This window comes from Lygodium microphyllum, chromosome 22, assembly GCF_053477565.2.
Source record: "Lygodium microphyllum isolate KBCC chromosome 22, Lygodium_microphyllum_v1.1.10, whole genome shotgun sequence".
Classification (NCBI taxonomy): Eukaryota; Viridiplantae; Streptophyta; class Polypodiopsida; order Schizaeales; family Lygodiaceae; genus Lygodium; species Lygodium microphyllum.
Window position 1 is genome coordinate 116,139,424 of NC_141156.1, and position 14,600 is coordinate 116,154,023.

General features: G+C 41.8%; 1 pseudogene; it reads right to left on the minus strand.

Annotated features, from left to right (window-relative positions):
- LOC148017532 (putative polygalacturonase) overlaps nucleotides 1-11,925 on the minus strand; it is a 28,108-nt pseudogene extending 16,183 nt beyond the window's left edge.
- Nucleotides 11,926-14,600: the final 2,675 nt, after the last annotated feature.

Genomic DNA, 14,600 nt, shown 5'->3' on the forward strand with positions numbered 1-14,600 from the left:
TCACAGTCGGACAAGCATTCTTCAGCCCCTTTTCTTCTTGATTTCTTGCATGCAAACCACCGCGCTTAGAGGAGAGAGATGGAGGAGGGAGAAAGACTAGATCTGTATCTCCACAACCGGGCAGCCATTGGAGGAGCGGAGTGGAGTGATAGAGAGCAAAGATAGAAAGAAGAACAGACCTAAGATCAGTTGGGGGGTTGTTCTTTGCCCCCATAACCCATCTCTCCTCCATTTCGATTCATGGCGCCCTCTTTCTTCCCTGCGTGAAAAAAAAATGCCCCTCCCCCCTCCCCACGTTTTTTTATTTTTGGGGGGAGCCCCAAAGGGTCACACCCTTTGGACTCTCCTAAAGTCCTTTCCCACTTGGCATTTTGGCCTTTGGACTTTCGGGCACTCCCTCTCCCACGTCGGATACCCGAATCGTGGTCTAAAAAATCCTGGATGTCCGTCTTGAAATCCTCCACTGCCAAGCATCTCCCAGGGTCTCGTCTGTGATGCCAAAAATTTATGAAAAATTCCCGACTGCCATCTAGTGGCTCTTTTAAGCACTTTCCGAGCATTGCCACTTAGAATTGCACTGATTGCCACTTCCGCCTTCGTCGAAGTCTATTTTTCCCTTGAAATTCATAATTTTTGGCTATTTTTAAGCACTTCTTGGCATACCGTCGACCATCATGCTTGCTCATATCTGGCATGGTGACCCCCTCCTCCCACAAAATCTTAAGCTCATCGACTAATGGACAAAGATACACGTCCATATTTTTGACTTTGTAGCAGCCGGGGACGAGTAAGCTAAGGATGAGATGTCCTTTCATCGTAGAAAGCTATGGAGGGATATTGTAGTTGACAAGGACTATAGGCCACACATTGTAAGAAGTTGAGCATAGATTGAATGGATTCACACCATCCATTGATGGACCGAGCTCAAGATTCCTTGGCTCTCGGGCAAAGCCTGGGAAGATAGAGTCAATATGGCTCCATTGATGGACCGAGCCGAAGATTCCTTGGCTCTCGGGCAAAGCTTGGGAAGGTAGAGTCAATGTGGCTCCACGTGCATGAATCCATTGATATTCGTTGAACTCCATCTGTGGACCTATTCTGCGCATGCCACCTTGTCAAGCTCGCCATGCCGGACATACGAAACATGTGGTTTATGCATGGGATAAGCGGAAAGTTTTTTTGAGGGATGGTTTGCCCTTGCAACCTGTCGATACCTGTGAGCACCACACTTTGGACATGTCTCCATAGTCTTGTATTCTCCTCGAAACAGTATGCAATCGTTGATACATGCATGGATGCTGTTGTAGTCCATGCCAAGCTTTCATAAAATATGTTGTGCATCATCACGAGACTCAGGCATGGTATTTGCAGGTGGTAATATATGATATTTCAGTAACCTGAAAAAAATCCTAAAACACCTTGAAAAATCACAAATGTTTTTAATGATAGTGCCGAAAAGAAATCAACGAAGCGTACGTACAAGGTACCTGAACAACTCGGTCACACTCCCATCGCTCCACCCGTATTTTGCTTGCACACTTATGAGTGCAAGCAATGTCTTTAGGTGAGATACTCGGCACCCATCATATAATGGTATGGATGCTTCCTCTCTAAGCGGATCAGAAGTCTCGACATCCATGGGAATCAATGCATCGATCATTGCCTCCATCTCAGGCTCCAAGATTGTAGGTAAGTCTGAAAGGCTTCCTGTCTCCTCTGGTATTGACAGTATAGATTGGGTAGTACCTTCCAAGTGGTGGATTGGCTCAGGCACTCCATCCATCATACGCCCACGAACTCTTCTAATTAGCCACAAAGGGTGCACTCCTCCTTGGGAGGAGATGTCACCTCCCTAGATAGAAAATTTACTAGTCACACCCAATCTTTTTGTATATGGTATTCAATTAGCTTGCGAGTACAATGCATAATTGATATTAACTTTTCTTATCATTTGCTGAAAATCCAAGATCGCCTTATCAATGATCTCAGATTGAAACTCACCAAAGCATCATACGTGCTCTATAGACAATCGACGTTTTCGTCTAATTGCCAGCTTGCATTGAGAGCAAGGACATGGGACACGCTGATTAAGATACACCTCACGATCTTGAACATCAAGACCTTCATTGTTTTCCATTTTGTCTACATTACGATAAACAATTTGTTTTTGTTACCATTCTTTTTTTCTTTCTTAAATTGTTTGAGAAGGGATTTCTTCTCTTGTAACTCGGTAAAAATTAACGTATGTAAAGTCTCCACCCACCCACCCACAAATTAACGTATGTCGGAGTGTTTCCCATCTCGTGGTGTTGCATCGGACCTCATCGGACCTCACCACCACTCTCTCTTTGTTTTTTATCCATTTATTATCTCCTCTCCTTCCATCTCTCTCTCTCATTTTCTCTTTCTTTATTATGCTGTATGTTTATTCCCTCTCTCTCATTCCTTCTTCTTTTTTCTGTTCCTCCCCCCCTCTCATTTTCTTTAACAAAACATATCTCTTTCTCTACAACAACAACAACAACAACAACAACTACAACAACAACAACAAACAAGAAAAGAAAAGAAAAACTAATATTACTACCACTACTACAACAACAACAACAAATAAAAAAACTAGATAACAATAAACAAGAAAACAAAAAAAATCATTACTACTACTACTACTACAATAACAACAACAAACAAGAAAACCACCACTACTACCACAACCACGACTACGATGACTACGACTACAACTACGACTACGATTACGACCACGACCACGACCACGACCACGACCACGACCACGATCACGACTACGACTATGACTATGGCCATGACCACGATGACCACTACCACTACCACTACCACTACCACTATATTAAACAAGAAAAGAAGAAAAAACAACAATAACAACAACAATAACAACAACAACTACTACTACTACTACTACCACCACCACCACCACCACCACCACGACCATGACCATGACCATGACTACGACTACGACTACGACTACGACTACCACTATAATAAACAAGAAAAGAAGGAAAAAAAAAAACAACAACAACAACTACTACTACTATTACAATAAACAAGAAAAGAAGAAAATACTACTACTACTACTACTACTACTACTACTACTACTACTACTACTACTACTACTACTACTCCTACAAAAAACAAGAAAACTAAACAACAATAAATAAGAAAAGAAAAAAAAAACGACTACTACTACTACTACAAACAAGAAAACAATAACCTCTCCCTCCTCCTCTCTCTCTACCTCCCTCTCCCTCTCCCTCTCTTTCTCTCTTTCCCTATTATGTTTAATGTTTTCTCCCTCTCTCTCTCTCGTTCTTTCTTTCCTTTTCTCTCTTCCTCTCCCTCTCTCATTTCCTCTCCCTCCCTCACCCTCTCCCTCTCTTTCTCTCTTTCCCTATTATGTTTAATGTTTTTTTCTCTTATCTCCTCTCCCTCTCTCATTTCCTCTCACTCCCTCACCTTCTCCCTCTCTTTCTCTCTTTCCCTATTATGTTTAATATTTTTTCTCTCTCCTCTCCCTCTCTCATTTTATTTTCTCCCTTCCTCTCCCTCTCTCATTTCCTCACCCTCCCTGACCCTCTCCCCATCTTTCTCTCTTTCCCTATTATGTTTAATGTTTTTTCTCTTATCTCCTCTCCCTCTCTCATTTCCTTTTCTCTCTTCCTCTCCCTCCCTCTCCCTCTCCCTCTCCCTCTCCCTCTCTTTCTCTCTTTCCCTATTATGTTTAATGTTTTTTCTCTCTTCTCTCCCTCTCTCATTTCCTTTTCTCTCTTCCTTTCCCTGTCTCATTTCATTTCCCTCCCTCTTCCTCTCCCTCTCTTTCTCTCTTTCCCTATTATGTTTAAAGTTTTTTCCTTCTTCTCCCTCTCTCATTTCCTCTCCCTCCCTCACCCTCACCCTCTCTTTCTCTCTTTCCCTATTATGTTTAATATTTTTTCTCTCTCCTCTCCCTCTCTCATTTCCTTTTCTCTCTTCCTCTCCCTCTCTCATTTCCTCTCCCTCCCTCATTTCTTCTCCCTCCCTCACCCTCACCCTCTCCCTCTCCCTCTCTTTCTCTCTTTCCCTATTATGTTTAATTTTTTTTCTCTCTCCTCTCCCTCTATCATTTCCTTTTCTCTCTTCCTCTTCCTCCCTCTCTCTCTCCCTCTCCCTCTCTTTCTCTCTTTCCCTATTATGTTTAATGTTTCCCTCTCTTCCTCTCCCTCCCTCTCCGTCTCCCTCCCTCTCCCTTTTCCTCTCCCTCCCTCTCCCTCTCCCTCGCTCATTTCCTCCCTCTCCCTCTCCCTCTCCCTCTCCCTCGCTCATTTCCTCTCCCTCCCTCTCCCTCTCTCTCTTTTTCTCTCTTATTTCCTCTTCCTCTCTCAATATACACGAATTTTAACAAAACCAAGTAAAAGAGAAAGAGAAAATACAAAAGCAAAGCAAGAAGGAACAATGCACTCACCGTAAAGGCTCGAAGAAGGGCTTGGCGGCTTCTCTTCGTGACGGCGGCTCCTCTTCACCCTCCGTACACCTCCTCCTCTTCTTCGCGAATGCCGCTGGCGGTGGTGAGAAGCTTTCTTTCTCCCTCTTTCTCTCTTTCTCTCCCTCTCCCTCTCAAATGCAAAATGTTCGCTCTCCCTTTCACTCTCTTTCATGTATGCTCACAAAATGACGCACTCGGGTTTCGACTCGTATTTTTTTCATCTAAGTAGCATCGCTATTTGCGTCGCATTTGTGATGCTAATAGCGATGCCGCTATTTTACGTCGGAAACCGCCGTTGCTATACCGCCATATCCTTGGAGTGGAATGTGAAATATTGGAACATAATATTTCAAATAGTATTAATCTGCAATAGACTGGATGGATGGTCCAAAAGGGAGAGTCTTTGAAAGTGAGGTTTGAAATGACAATGTCTTGTGATTCCATCAATTCTAGCAGATGTCCTCGGGTATAGTCCAAGTGACCATTTTTGTGGAGCTCCCACCAAACTACTCCTTGACCACATCAACAGTTCCACCATTGCTTGTGTACAGGCTTTCATATTCTTAGCACATGAATCTTCTCGAAATATCGCAACATCTTCAGCACACAATGTTATTGTAGATGAATTGACATATCATAAAGCTTTAAGAACATTGACCTAATGCTTTGCAAAGTAGGCACAACAACACAATATTACTAAGTTTGGGAATCTCCCAATTTCCATTTTTTGAATACTAAAAAAGGGGCACCCGCCCATATGTTTCTCAAAACCATATGATGTGACCTATCATTGGAAAGCACTTGAAAAATGGAATCTATTGAGCTATAGAGCGCTTCATTTGGAGTTATAATGTTCAAGCTATGACAAATCCAAAGATTTGACCACATGTCCCAAACTTATGGGAAATTCCCATATTCCCCAATATGGTGTTCAATAGCTCTTAGAAAACATGGCAAAAACTTTCAAGCACAAGAAACATATCTGTGTAGCGTAAGTGCATCTGTTATGATGACATTAATAAGGTTCCAGCCATGGAGAAGGCTAATATGCCTTCCACCAAGCAACTCCCTTCCTCTCCCATATGATGGCAGTGGGTCAATGATTGGCCAATGCTTCAGGGCCTGGACCCATTGAATGTATGCAGAGGTGAATTAACAGGATCCAGGAACAAATATGTGAGATGAAAAGCACAAGTAGGCAAAAGGAAAATGTTGTTATAATCCCTAAATCTATGATCCAAGTATGGTTTCTTCCTTGTCCAAGAACAAAGTGAGGTGGCTGGTAAGGTTGAAGCTTCCTGTGAGCCATTTCCCTGGTGGCACATACAATTGAGCACCCCCTTTGTTTGTAAATGAATTCAAGTAGAAGATAGCATTCTAGAATGCGACCGTGTTGAGTGTTGTGCCATCACCCACAGCCCCAAACTCAGTTATGGAGATAGTGTGAGGCCTACTTGGTATGTTCCTTAGGTTGGCACATACATCCTTATCAGGTACCTTCCATATCAAAGCTGGTGCATGCTCTTCTTCATGTATGGTTGGAGTTCTTGTTGCATGGTGGTGGGTAGCTTTGGCAATGTATGCAAGCTAAGAAATGCAGATCAAATGAAGCACAAGGCATTGGCAAGAGGCCTGCAAGGAGAGACTAATAAATTATGCACATTGGAAATATATAGCAGTTTCATTCATCCCCTTGACAAAGAATGCAAATCAAATGAAGCACAAGGAACCAAGAGGCCTGCAAGAAAAGACTAACAAATTATGCACATTGGAAATATATAATAATAGTTTTGATCATTCCCTTGGTAGTGTGGATGATGCACGTAATGCTACATTAGTGCTAATTGATAGGTGCCAGAGAGAGAGAGAGAGAGAGAGAGAGAGAGAGAGAGAGAGAGAGAGAGAGAGAGAGAGAGAGAGAGAGAGAGAGAGGGGGAGGGAGGGAGAGAGCTGCACCTGGATATTTAAGTTATATTTTTAGGTTTCCACTAAATAGGTATGGTTGGCAAAAGGTTATATGTACATGAATTACTTGAGCTCACTATGGGGCTCTTATAAGACATTGTACAATTCCAAAAGCAGTCCTTAATAGGCTTCTAATTGTAGCCCCAGCACCCGTGCTTAAGCACTCAATTGGGGGGACCAAAATTCCTCAATAAGCTTCATCCTAGCTCCAGCGCCTTGTTTAAGCCCTTAATTTGAGGGACCAAAGTTTTTAAAAACTATTGCTAGCACCGGCTGAGTAATTGCAGAATGCAAGCTAGGAAGTAGATTTCATAGATCATTATCAGATGACAGGGATGCAGCATTGTGCTCCATGAGAAAGGGAAGCATAATTATTCAGCCCTCTTATCATATAGCATAGCTCAGTAGTGCTGGATCACAGATTGGATTACAAGCCCAATTATTAGGTGCATGATGAAGGCAATATTATAATTATTGAGCCCCTCTATGCTAGCATGTTTGAGCAATGTGGGTGATAGATAAGATGACAGGGCTACTTACTGGGTTGATGATGATGATCATCCTCATCATGCAGGGGAAAGGCTGAGGGGATGACGAGGGTGCAGCTGTGGTAATTAGCAAGAGAGGAGTTATTCGGTGAAGGTTATATATTGTGTGTGTGTGTGTGTGTGTGTGTGTGTGTGTGTGTGTGTGTGTGTGTGTGTGTGTGTGTGTGTGTGTGTGTGTGTGTGTGTGTGTGTGTGTGATGCTTGACTGCTCATGGGCATGCAGAAGAAGCTCAGAGAGAGGCATGGGCTTGAAAGGGAATCACAACAAAATGACAAGAACAAGTGTGTACGTCCCTGACTCGTGCCTGCCTATAGTCGGTCTCCATCTACAAAGTGTGACACCCATAAAATACTGATACTAATGGTACCTACACACTTTTACGTGTGTTGTGGCGCTATTCACTAGTGTAGTATTTTTAGCAATGAATAATACTAGGCCCTTTGTACCCCTCCAAGTGCAGGTCTTACTCATGTGTGTAATGTGAGGGTAGGAAACCTATAGAGTAAGGGGACCGATAAAGTAATAGGCGTCTACACAGCAAATAGTGCACCCACCCCAGGTCTTTCAAGCTCATGTAATGCAAGGGTTTGAAACTTGTAGGGTATAGGGGCCAATAAAGTGACATCCCTTGTATAGCAATAGTGCACCCCCCTTTCAGGCAAAAAATCATGGAGTAATCTCCTATTGTCATGAAGTGTGTTTCTCTATTGATGTAGGTCTGCAACTATTTAACGAGCTTTTTTATTGCAATAAAAAAATTACTAAGCTTTGATCTTGTCACGTGGAGTAGTATAGAACATCATATTTATTTTCTCCCCTTGCCTTACTCTGCCCAACCTTTGTGCAAAAGGATTCCTCCAAATTTGTGTTGCAACAAATTCCCAGGGGGTGCTATTTAATAGCCACCATACTTGCCCTTTCACCCTGGTGTAGACCCTAAACTTATTTATTGTAGCCAAAAAATATATTTGTTATATAGCTTTGAAAACCAAAACAATCTCAATTTTGATTATCTGCACATAAGGACAACATTTTACACATGTCCAAAGTATTATTTAGTCTTTAAGTTATTTTTTTTCTTGTATCTTTGCTTTCAATGACAGCAAGTGTCCTCCTTTTCACATGCATAACTGATGTCTCCTCTTAGTAGGCCTCATCCTCATAGAATATGCTATGGGGGGTTGCAAGATCACAAAACAACACAACGTAGATAATATTTATTATGCACATCAAATGAAAAGAAATATTATTTATTGAATGAAGATATAGAAATACCTAGGTGGATATCCATTTTCAATTGATGTAGCATAACCAAGCAACACACATCATGACACTCCCATCGTCACCAATGAGGTGGAAGAGAGGGACAGAGACAGAGTGGAGTGGAAGATGAGCCTCAGCTCATTGTTGTTCTTCTTCCATTATTCTTCCATCATACAAACTGAAAGAGACTTATATACATAGGTATGACTAACCAAGACTAACTGTGGTTAAGTCACTGACTACACTGACTTATTGAATGTCACACACATGTATAATTGTATCCAGCTAATGTCGGTCACACACATAAAGATAGAGTGACCGAAGAGTAATGGGAGCTTGATATTTTAACACTCCCCCTCAAGCTCAAACCATCTGATAAACTCCAAGAAGATGTCTGAAGTATATGAACTTTTCTTTATCAAGAGACTTGGTAAATATGTATGCTACATGGTCTTCAGTCTTCACATGAATCAAGTCAATCTGCCCTATAAGAACCATTTCTCTGATGAAATGGTAGTGAACCTCAATATGTTTGGACCTAGCATGGTAGACAGGATTGCTAGCCAACATAACACTGCTGAGGTTACCACAATGCAATCTCACTTTGCTTTCCAGCTATATTCCCAAGTCTTTCAGTAGTTTCATCAACCAAACTTCTTTGCAAGCCGCTAAGGTAGCTTCTTTGTACTTAGCTTCTATACTAGATAATGCAACAATAGGCTGTTTCTTACTCTGCCAACTGATCATACTGCTGGCCAATCCAAATGCATAACCACTGGTTGCCCTCCTGTCATAGGCACAACCGACCCAATCAATATTAGTAAACCCTTTCAAGTCTTTGCAGCCAATGGGGACTTTGCCTTCAGGCAACTCAACCAATTCCCATGTCTCATTTTCAGCCAGGGCTGCATACTTCTCATCCATGGTAGCACACTAGTTATTATCTATAATTGCATCATCAAACTTTGTAGGTTCTTTGTAACCTGTCACACTAGCCATATATGCATAATGGTGGGATGAATAACAAGTGTATGTAAACCTATCAACTGGTTTTTTTACTCTCTCAGATCTCCATAATTGTGGCTCACTCTGAGCTTGCCTCTCATGAGGCAGTATATAACGACTCTGCCTTGCTCCAGGCATCATAATAGATGGAATTCTTAACTCACTATCCAAACTGTCACTGTTGGATGACTCATAACTTGCTGTAAGTGGACCTGTCACATCCTCAAACATCTTTTCTTTTCCCTTATCCAATCTCCCCCTCACTGACATATTCGTGTCAGTGGACATAGGAGTATGACTCTGCAAGCGTCCTGACCAAGGACTTACTGTAGGTGACCCATCACCTATAGGACCACTCATAGATGTACTCACTATAGGTGTATTTTTAGTATTACTAGTGCTGGATGATCCATCAGTAGTAGCCATTGCAATAGGATTACCATACCACAATGCCAGCTAATTTAAAAAAACATCTTTACTAATCAATGTCTCATTTGTAGATGGTACATAACATTTGTAAGCTTTCCGGTCTGGGGCATAACCAAGGAACACACTCTTGATAGTGTTAGGATCCATTTTCTTCCTCTTTTCATCAAGAACATGCACATATGCTACCAAATACCTTCAAGTGTGAAATGTCAGGTTTATGACCATACAACATCTCATATGGAGTTACATCATGCATCCTTGCTGTGGGGGTTCTATTCAGCATATAGACATCAGTTACTACTGCTTTAGCCCAATAACCATTTGGCAAACTCTTCTCATTCAGCATAGCTCTTGCCGATTCCATCAGTGCCCTATTTTTCCTTTCTGCTATACCATTCTACTGCGGTGTATAGCTGCAAGTTAATTGTCTTCTAATCCCATGTTTAGCAAGGTACCTGTCAAAGTAATTAGAGACATATTCTCCACCTCCATTTGATCTAAGACATGAAAATTTACAGTTCAACTCATTTTCAGCATGCTTCTTGAAGTCCTTGAATGCATCAAACATATCATTCTTATGTTTCAGTATGTAAAACCAAGTATACTACTGAAATCATCAATGAAGGATACATACTAACAAGCACTACCAAACGAAGCATTATGAGACAGACCCCATACATTTGAATGTACCAACTATAAGGGTCATGAGCTATTCCATACATGTCTCATAAATGGAAAGCATCCTTGCCTTGCAAACTGACATGCATCACATACATGTTCAAAGTCATGATACTTGAACTTAGGTAGTCCAAGCACAATCTCCTTTTGCTGCATAGATTTCAGTTTTTGTACATTCACATGGCCAATCCGCATATGCCATATCTCAACATCCCGTATAGCACCTTTATCATGTGCAAACATGGTTGCTTTCAATTCTAGAATTGACGCATCAAGAGTAAACATTCTGCCATCTCTTCAATCTCTAGCAATCAATTTGCAGCCATTATCAAATTCTTCAACAAAGCATCCATCTCTATTAAATCTCACTTGCAAATTTTGTTTTGCCATCTGTCCACTGACAAAAGATTATTGGTTATTGTAGGTACATGTAGTACATCATGTAGGCTCTTTTTCTTTCCATCAGGCATCAACAATGGAACAATTCCTATGTGTTGAATGTCATATTGGGTGTCATCCCCAGTACACACATAACCATGTGAACTTGCAACCATCTCATCAAACCATTCTCCATGGGGTATCATATGATTTGAAGCCCCTGAATCAATGTACCATCTCTCATATCTGTTCTGCCTAGATGCATTCTTAGACACATGTTGCATGGCAAACAACCTCTCAACTTGCTCATCATGAGCATTGCTAGAAGATGCATAGTGCCCATGTTGTTTGCCCTTTGCCTTCATATCTCCCTACTTCTTGTAACAATCCTTTGCAATGTGTCCATATCTGTCGCAATAATGACAGTCCTTATCTTTGTTTGATTGATCATTTCACCTCTACCATGGGGTGATCTCCCCTTGCCTCTAAAGCCGCCAGATCCACGCTAGCCCTGTGTATTTGTGCCATGCCAAGCATTCTGTTGATACTGTCCATAAGCATTTCGAGTGTCTTCTCGACCTCGAAAAGGGCCACGGCCTTTTCCGCCTCTACTATGCTGGCTAGAGTAAAGAACAGTGTCTCTACTGTAATATTACCGAGGCCAAAAGGATAAGGGCAAAATTTTTTAATTATCCCCTCCTTCTCCCCCAGCCGACAGTCATGCTGGAGGAGAGGGAGGGGAGGTGCAATGACAGAGCACCATGCTGGAGCTCTTGGAGGGGGTAAGGGCCATGCGTAAGGCCGCGTGGGGGAGGGAGGTTCCCCTCCCCTCTCCCTATAAAAACCATGGCCAAGGGAGTTGGAGGGGAGGAGGAAAGGATGACGGAGAAGGAGAGAGGAGGAAAAATTACTGCCGTAGAGGAGGAGATGGGAGGTTGACGGCGTTGTGGAAATCGTCAAGAGGAGGAGAGGACAATCATCATGCTGCGTTGCTGGCCAAGAGTGAGGAGGGATTGACAAAGATTCGCCACTGCAGTTTGCCTCCTGCCACCAGAGCTGCCGCCCTTATTCAACTTTTTCTCCCCTCCATGTGGGTTCTCCACGTTGGCAGAAGTTTCTAGAAGCTTCTTGAAGCTTCCAAGGGGGCTCCCTAATCCCCCTTTCATATTGCACCCCCCCCACAAATTCTTCCTTGTGGGCTTCCTCCTAGCCCTTGTTCGTGTGAACCCCCCCTGAAATCCAAAGCCCTATTGCGATTCTTATACCCCCTGCCTGGGGATTTTTCCACCCATTTCCTTGCAAATTCCACCTAACCCCCTTTCCATGAGGTTCCCCACAAATCCTCAAATGCTTTCCCATGGATTCCCCCCCCCCCCCCCCCCCCAATACATTATCTTAAAAAGCCCTTCCTAGGGACTTTTATAAACCCTTTTCAAAAGGGGTCTTTTAACCTGGATTTCTAAGCTACCTTTTCCCCCTTTTTCATACCACAAAGTTATTTTCTTTCCCCCATTTCCGAGTAGACAATTTGCACCCCCAGAGCTTCTAGGAAAGGAAGGAAAATTTCATAAGTCCCATTTCTAAGGTTCGATTCTGAAGGACGGTGGAATCATACAGGGAGTTTCGTGTGCAAAGGAGAAGGCCAACATCGTAAATTTGCATCCAAGGCAGAAAGGCTGCATTCGTGATGGCTCCTAAGAAAGCACAAGGCGCAACCGCAAGAGGATCGTCTCCTAACATCCATGTGGACATTCCACCACAAGTCCAGGTTCTTCTTCCTAAATTTGATTAACATCGTAATATTTCAATTATGCTTGGATCATTGGAGGAATTAGGATGCATGTTTTTTTGATTGAAAATACTTTGGCTAATAGATCACAATTGAGGGATTCGGTCATTAGTATTTTTCAGTAAAACAAACAAAATAAAGTGAGCATAAGATTCCTATGCAGATGGTTTTTATGCATTGCAAAGAAATGAAATTAGATTAATTAATGTTCATTTTTACAAAACAAAATTATGACAGTACAGTTCAATTAAGCATGGAAGAAATAAACCGCATATCGCATTATTGAACATTTTTTTCGAAATGATTCTTAAAGAAAGTTACTAGCAATCGTAGGAAATTGCTAGGGCTGCATGAAGAAGATTTAACTCTAGGCAAGTGGGCTAAAAACTTAAATCAACGAAAGGGTGTGTAAGTTCAGCATGCAACAAATTCATTCGAAAAAGAAAGTAGAAAAAGGCTACATGTTTAAACATAAAATCCTAAAGCTTAGTAGCATGAATATTGTTTGCATGTTATAGGATGATCAATTGGAATTATGCTATAACTTAACCTATTCTTTGATCTTAACCCGAAAAGTTAGGGTTTGTAAATCAAACTTATACGTGTAGACAATGAATCATGTGGTTATGGAAATGGTACCGTAATTATCTTCAAGAATAGACAAGTTAAATTGGTTTAAACCTAAACACCTAAAAATGCGAGGTACTCGTTTAGGAAGGGTTAATTCAATGCAACATATCCCAAAGAGCTAACTAGGGTTAGCATGTAGAGGACATTACCTAATCGCTCTTATTGATAAAGCTGAAACTCCTAAACCTAAAGACTTGACCACATTCACAGAATGTAGGGATAATAGGATGCACTTGCGAGAGACGATCTAGGGTTTCTACCCTAGGGATCTCTCGTTAAAAAAATGAAACTCGATTTGAACTTGGAACCTTAGGACCGACAATGTCAGCCTAATGAAATTAGGAACGGATTGTTATATCTAATCATGATTTTGTGATTATAAGATTCCACTCGATGGGTAAATAGTCCCATAGTTTGATGCGACACTTGTGCAACAAATTGCAGAGTCGCATGATCTTGTGATTTGATCACAAGGGAATGGCCAATTCCTCGGAATGAGATTGGAAGGTTCTTACGCAAGTTTATCTTATGAGAAGATGAATAATTATCCTAATATAGTACCTTTCTTAGGTAAAGTGACCACGATACGGGGATTAGATATTTGCTTTGAAGCAAAAGACCAATCAGTGAGTTGGAATAACATATTCACAGCTAATAGAACTTAAGATTTTGATTAAGTCAGGTTAATAGAGTACGGCCCTAACCCAAGGATATAGGGTTAACAAAAAAACCCTTGGGGATCTTACCAAGTCGCAATTGATCCCGGATCGAGTGCTAGATGCATTCGGAAAGAAGGATTCACTCCTTAGCAGTTGGCCAAATAAACGACCAATGGAAATGATTGTGCTTGTAACAGTTTTAAGAGCACTGTTTTGCTTTGTTTGCTCAAAGAATTAAAGGATAAATGGATATCTAATGCTTCAAGTTGAAGGCTTGAAGGGAGAGGCACTTTCAATTACCCCCGACTACCTGCCTGGACCCTAACCAAGGGGGTTGTTAACCGTGCCGGGAAGGTGGACCAAACCCGCCACGAGAGGTCTCTCCATTGAGCACTACGTGGAGCAAGAGGACGCTTGGGTACTAGAGGGGGCTCTGGCTGTAAATCCCTTGCCTTCCGGGCCCTGTACAAGAGGCCAACATGACTCGGGATTGGATCTCGAGGCCCGCATACTAGTCTACGGGCGGAATCATGGATTAGTAATCCCTGTGGATTGCTGGATAGCCTTCGGGCAAATTATGGATAAGCCTATGGGTTGGACTTTATGTATTTCAAAGATAAATGTGATAACCTTTTGAAAAGGAACTTGTTTGACATTGCTTTTCTATGTCAAGTGCTATGATTACGTGAAGGAACCAGTGCCTAACGGGCTAATTAAGGAAGATGATACATGTCCAACTAAACCTAGTGCTTAACGGGCTAAT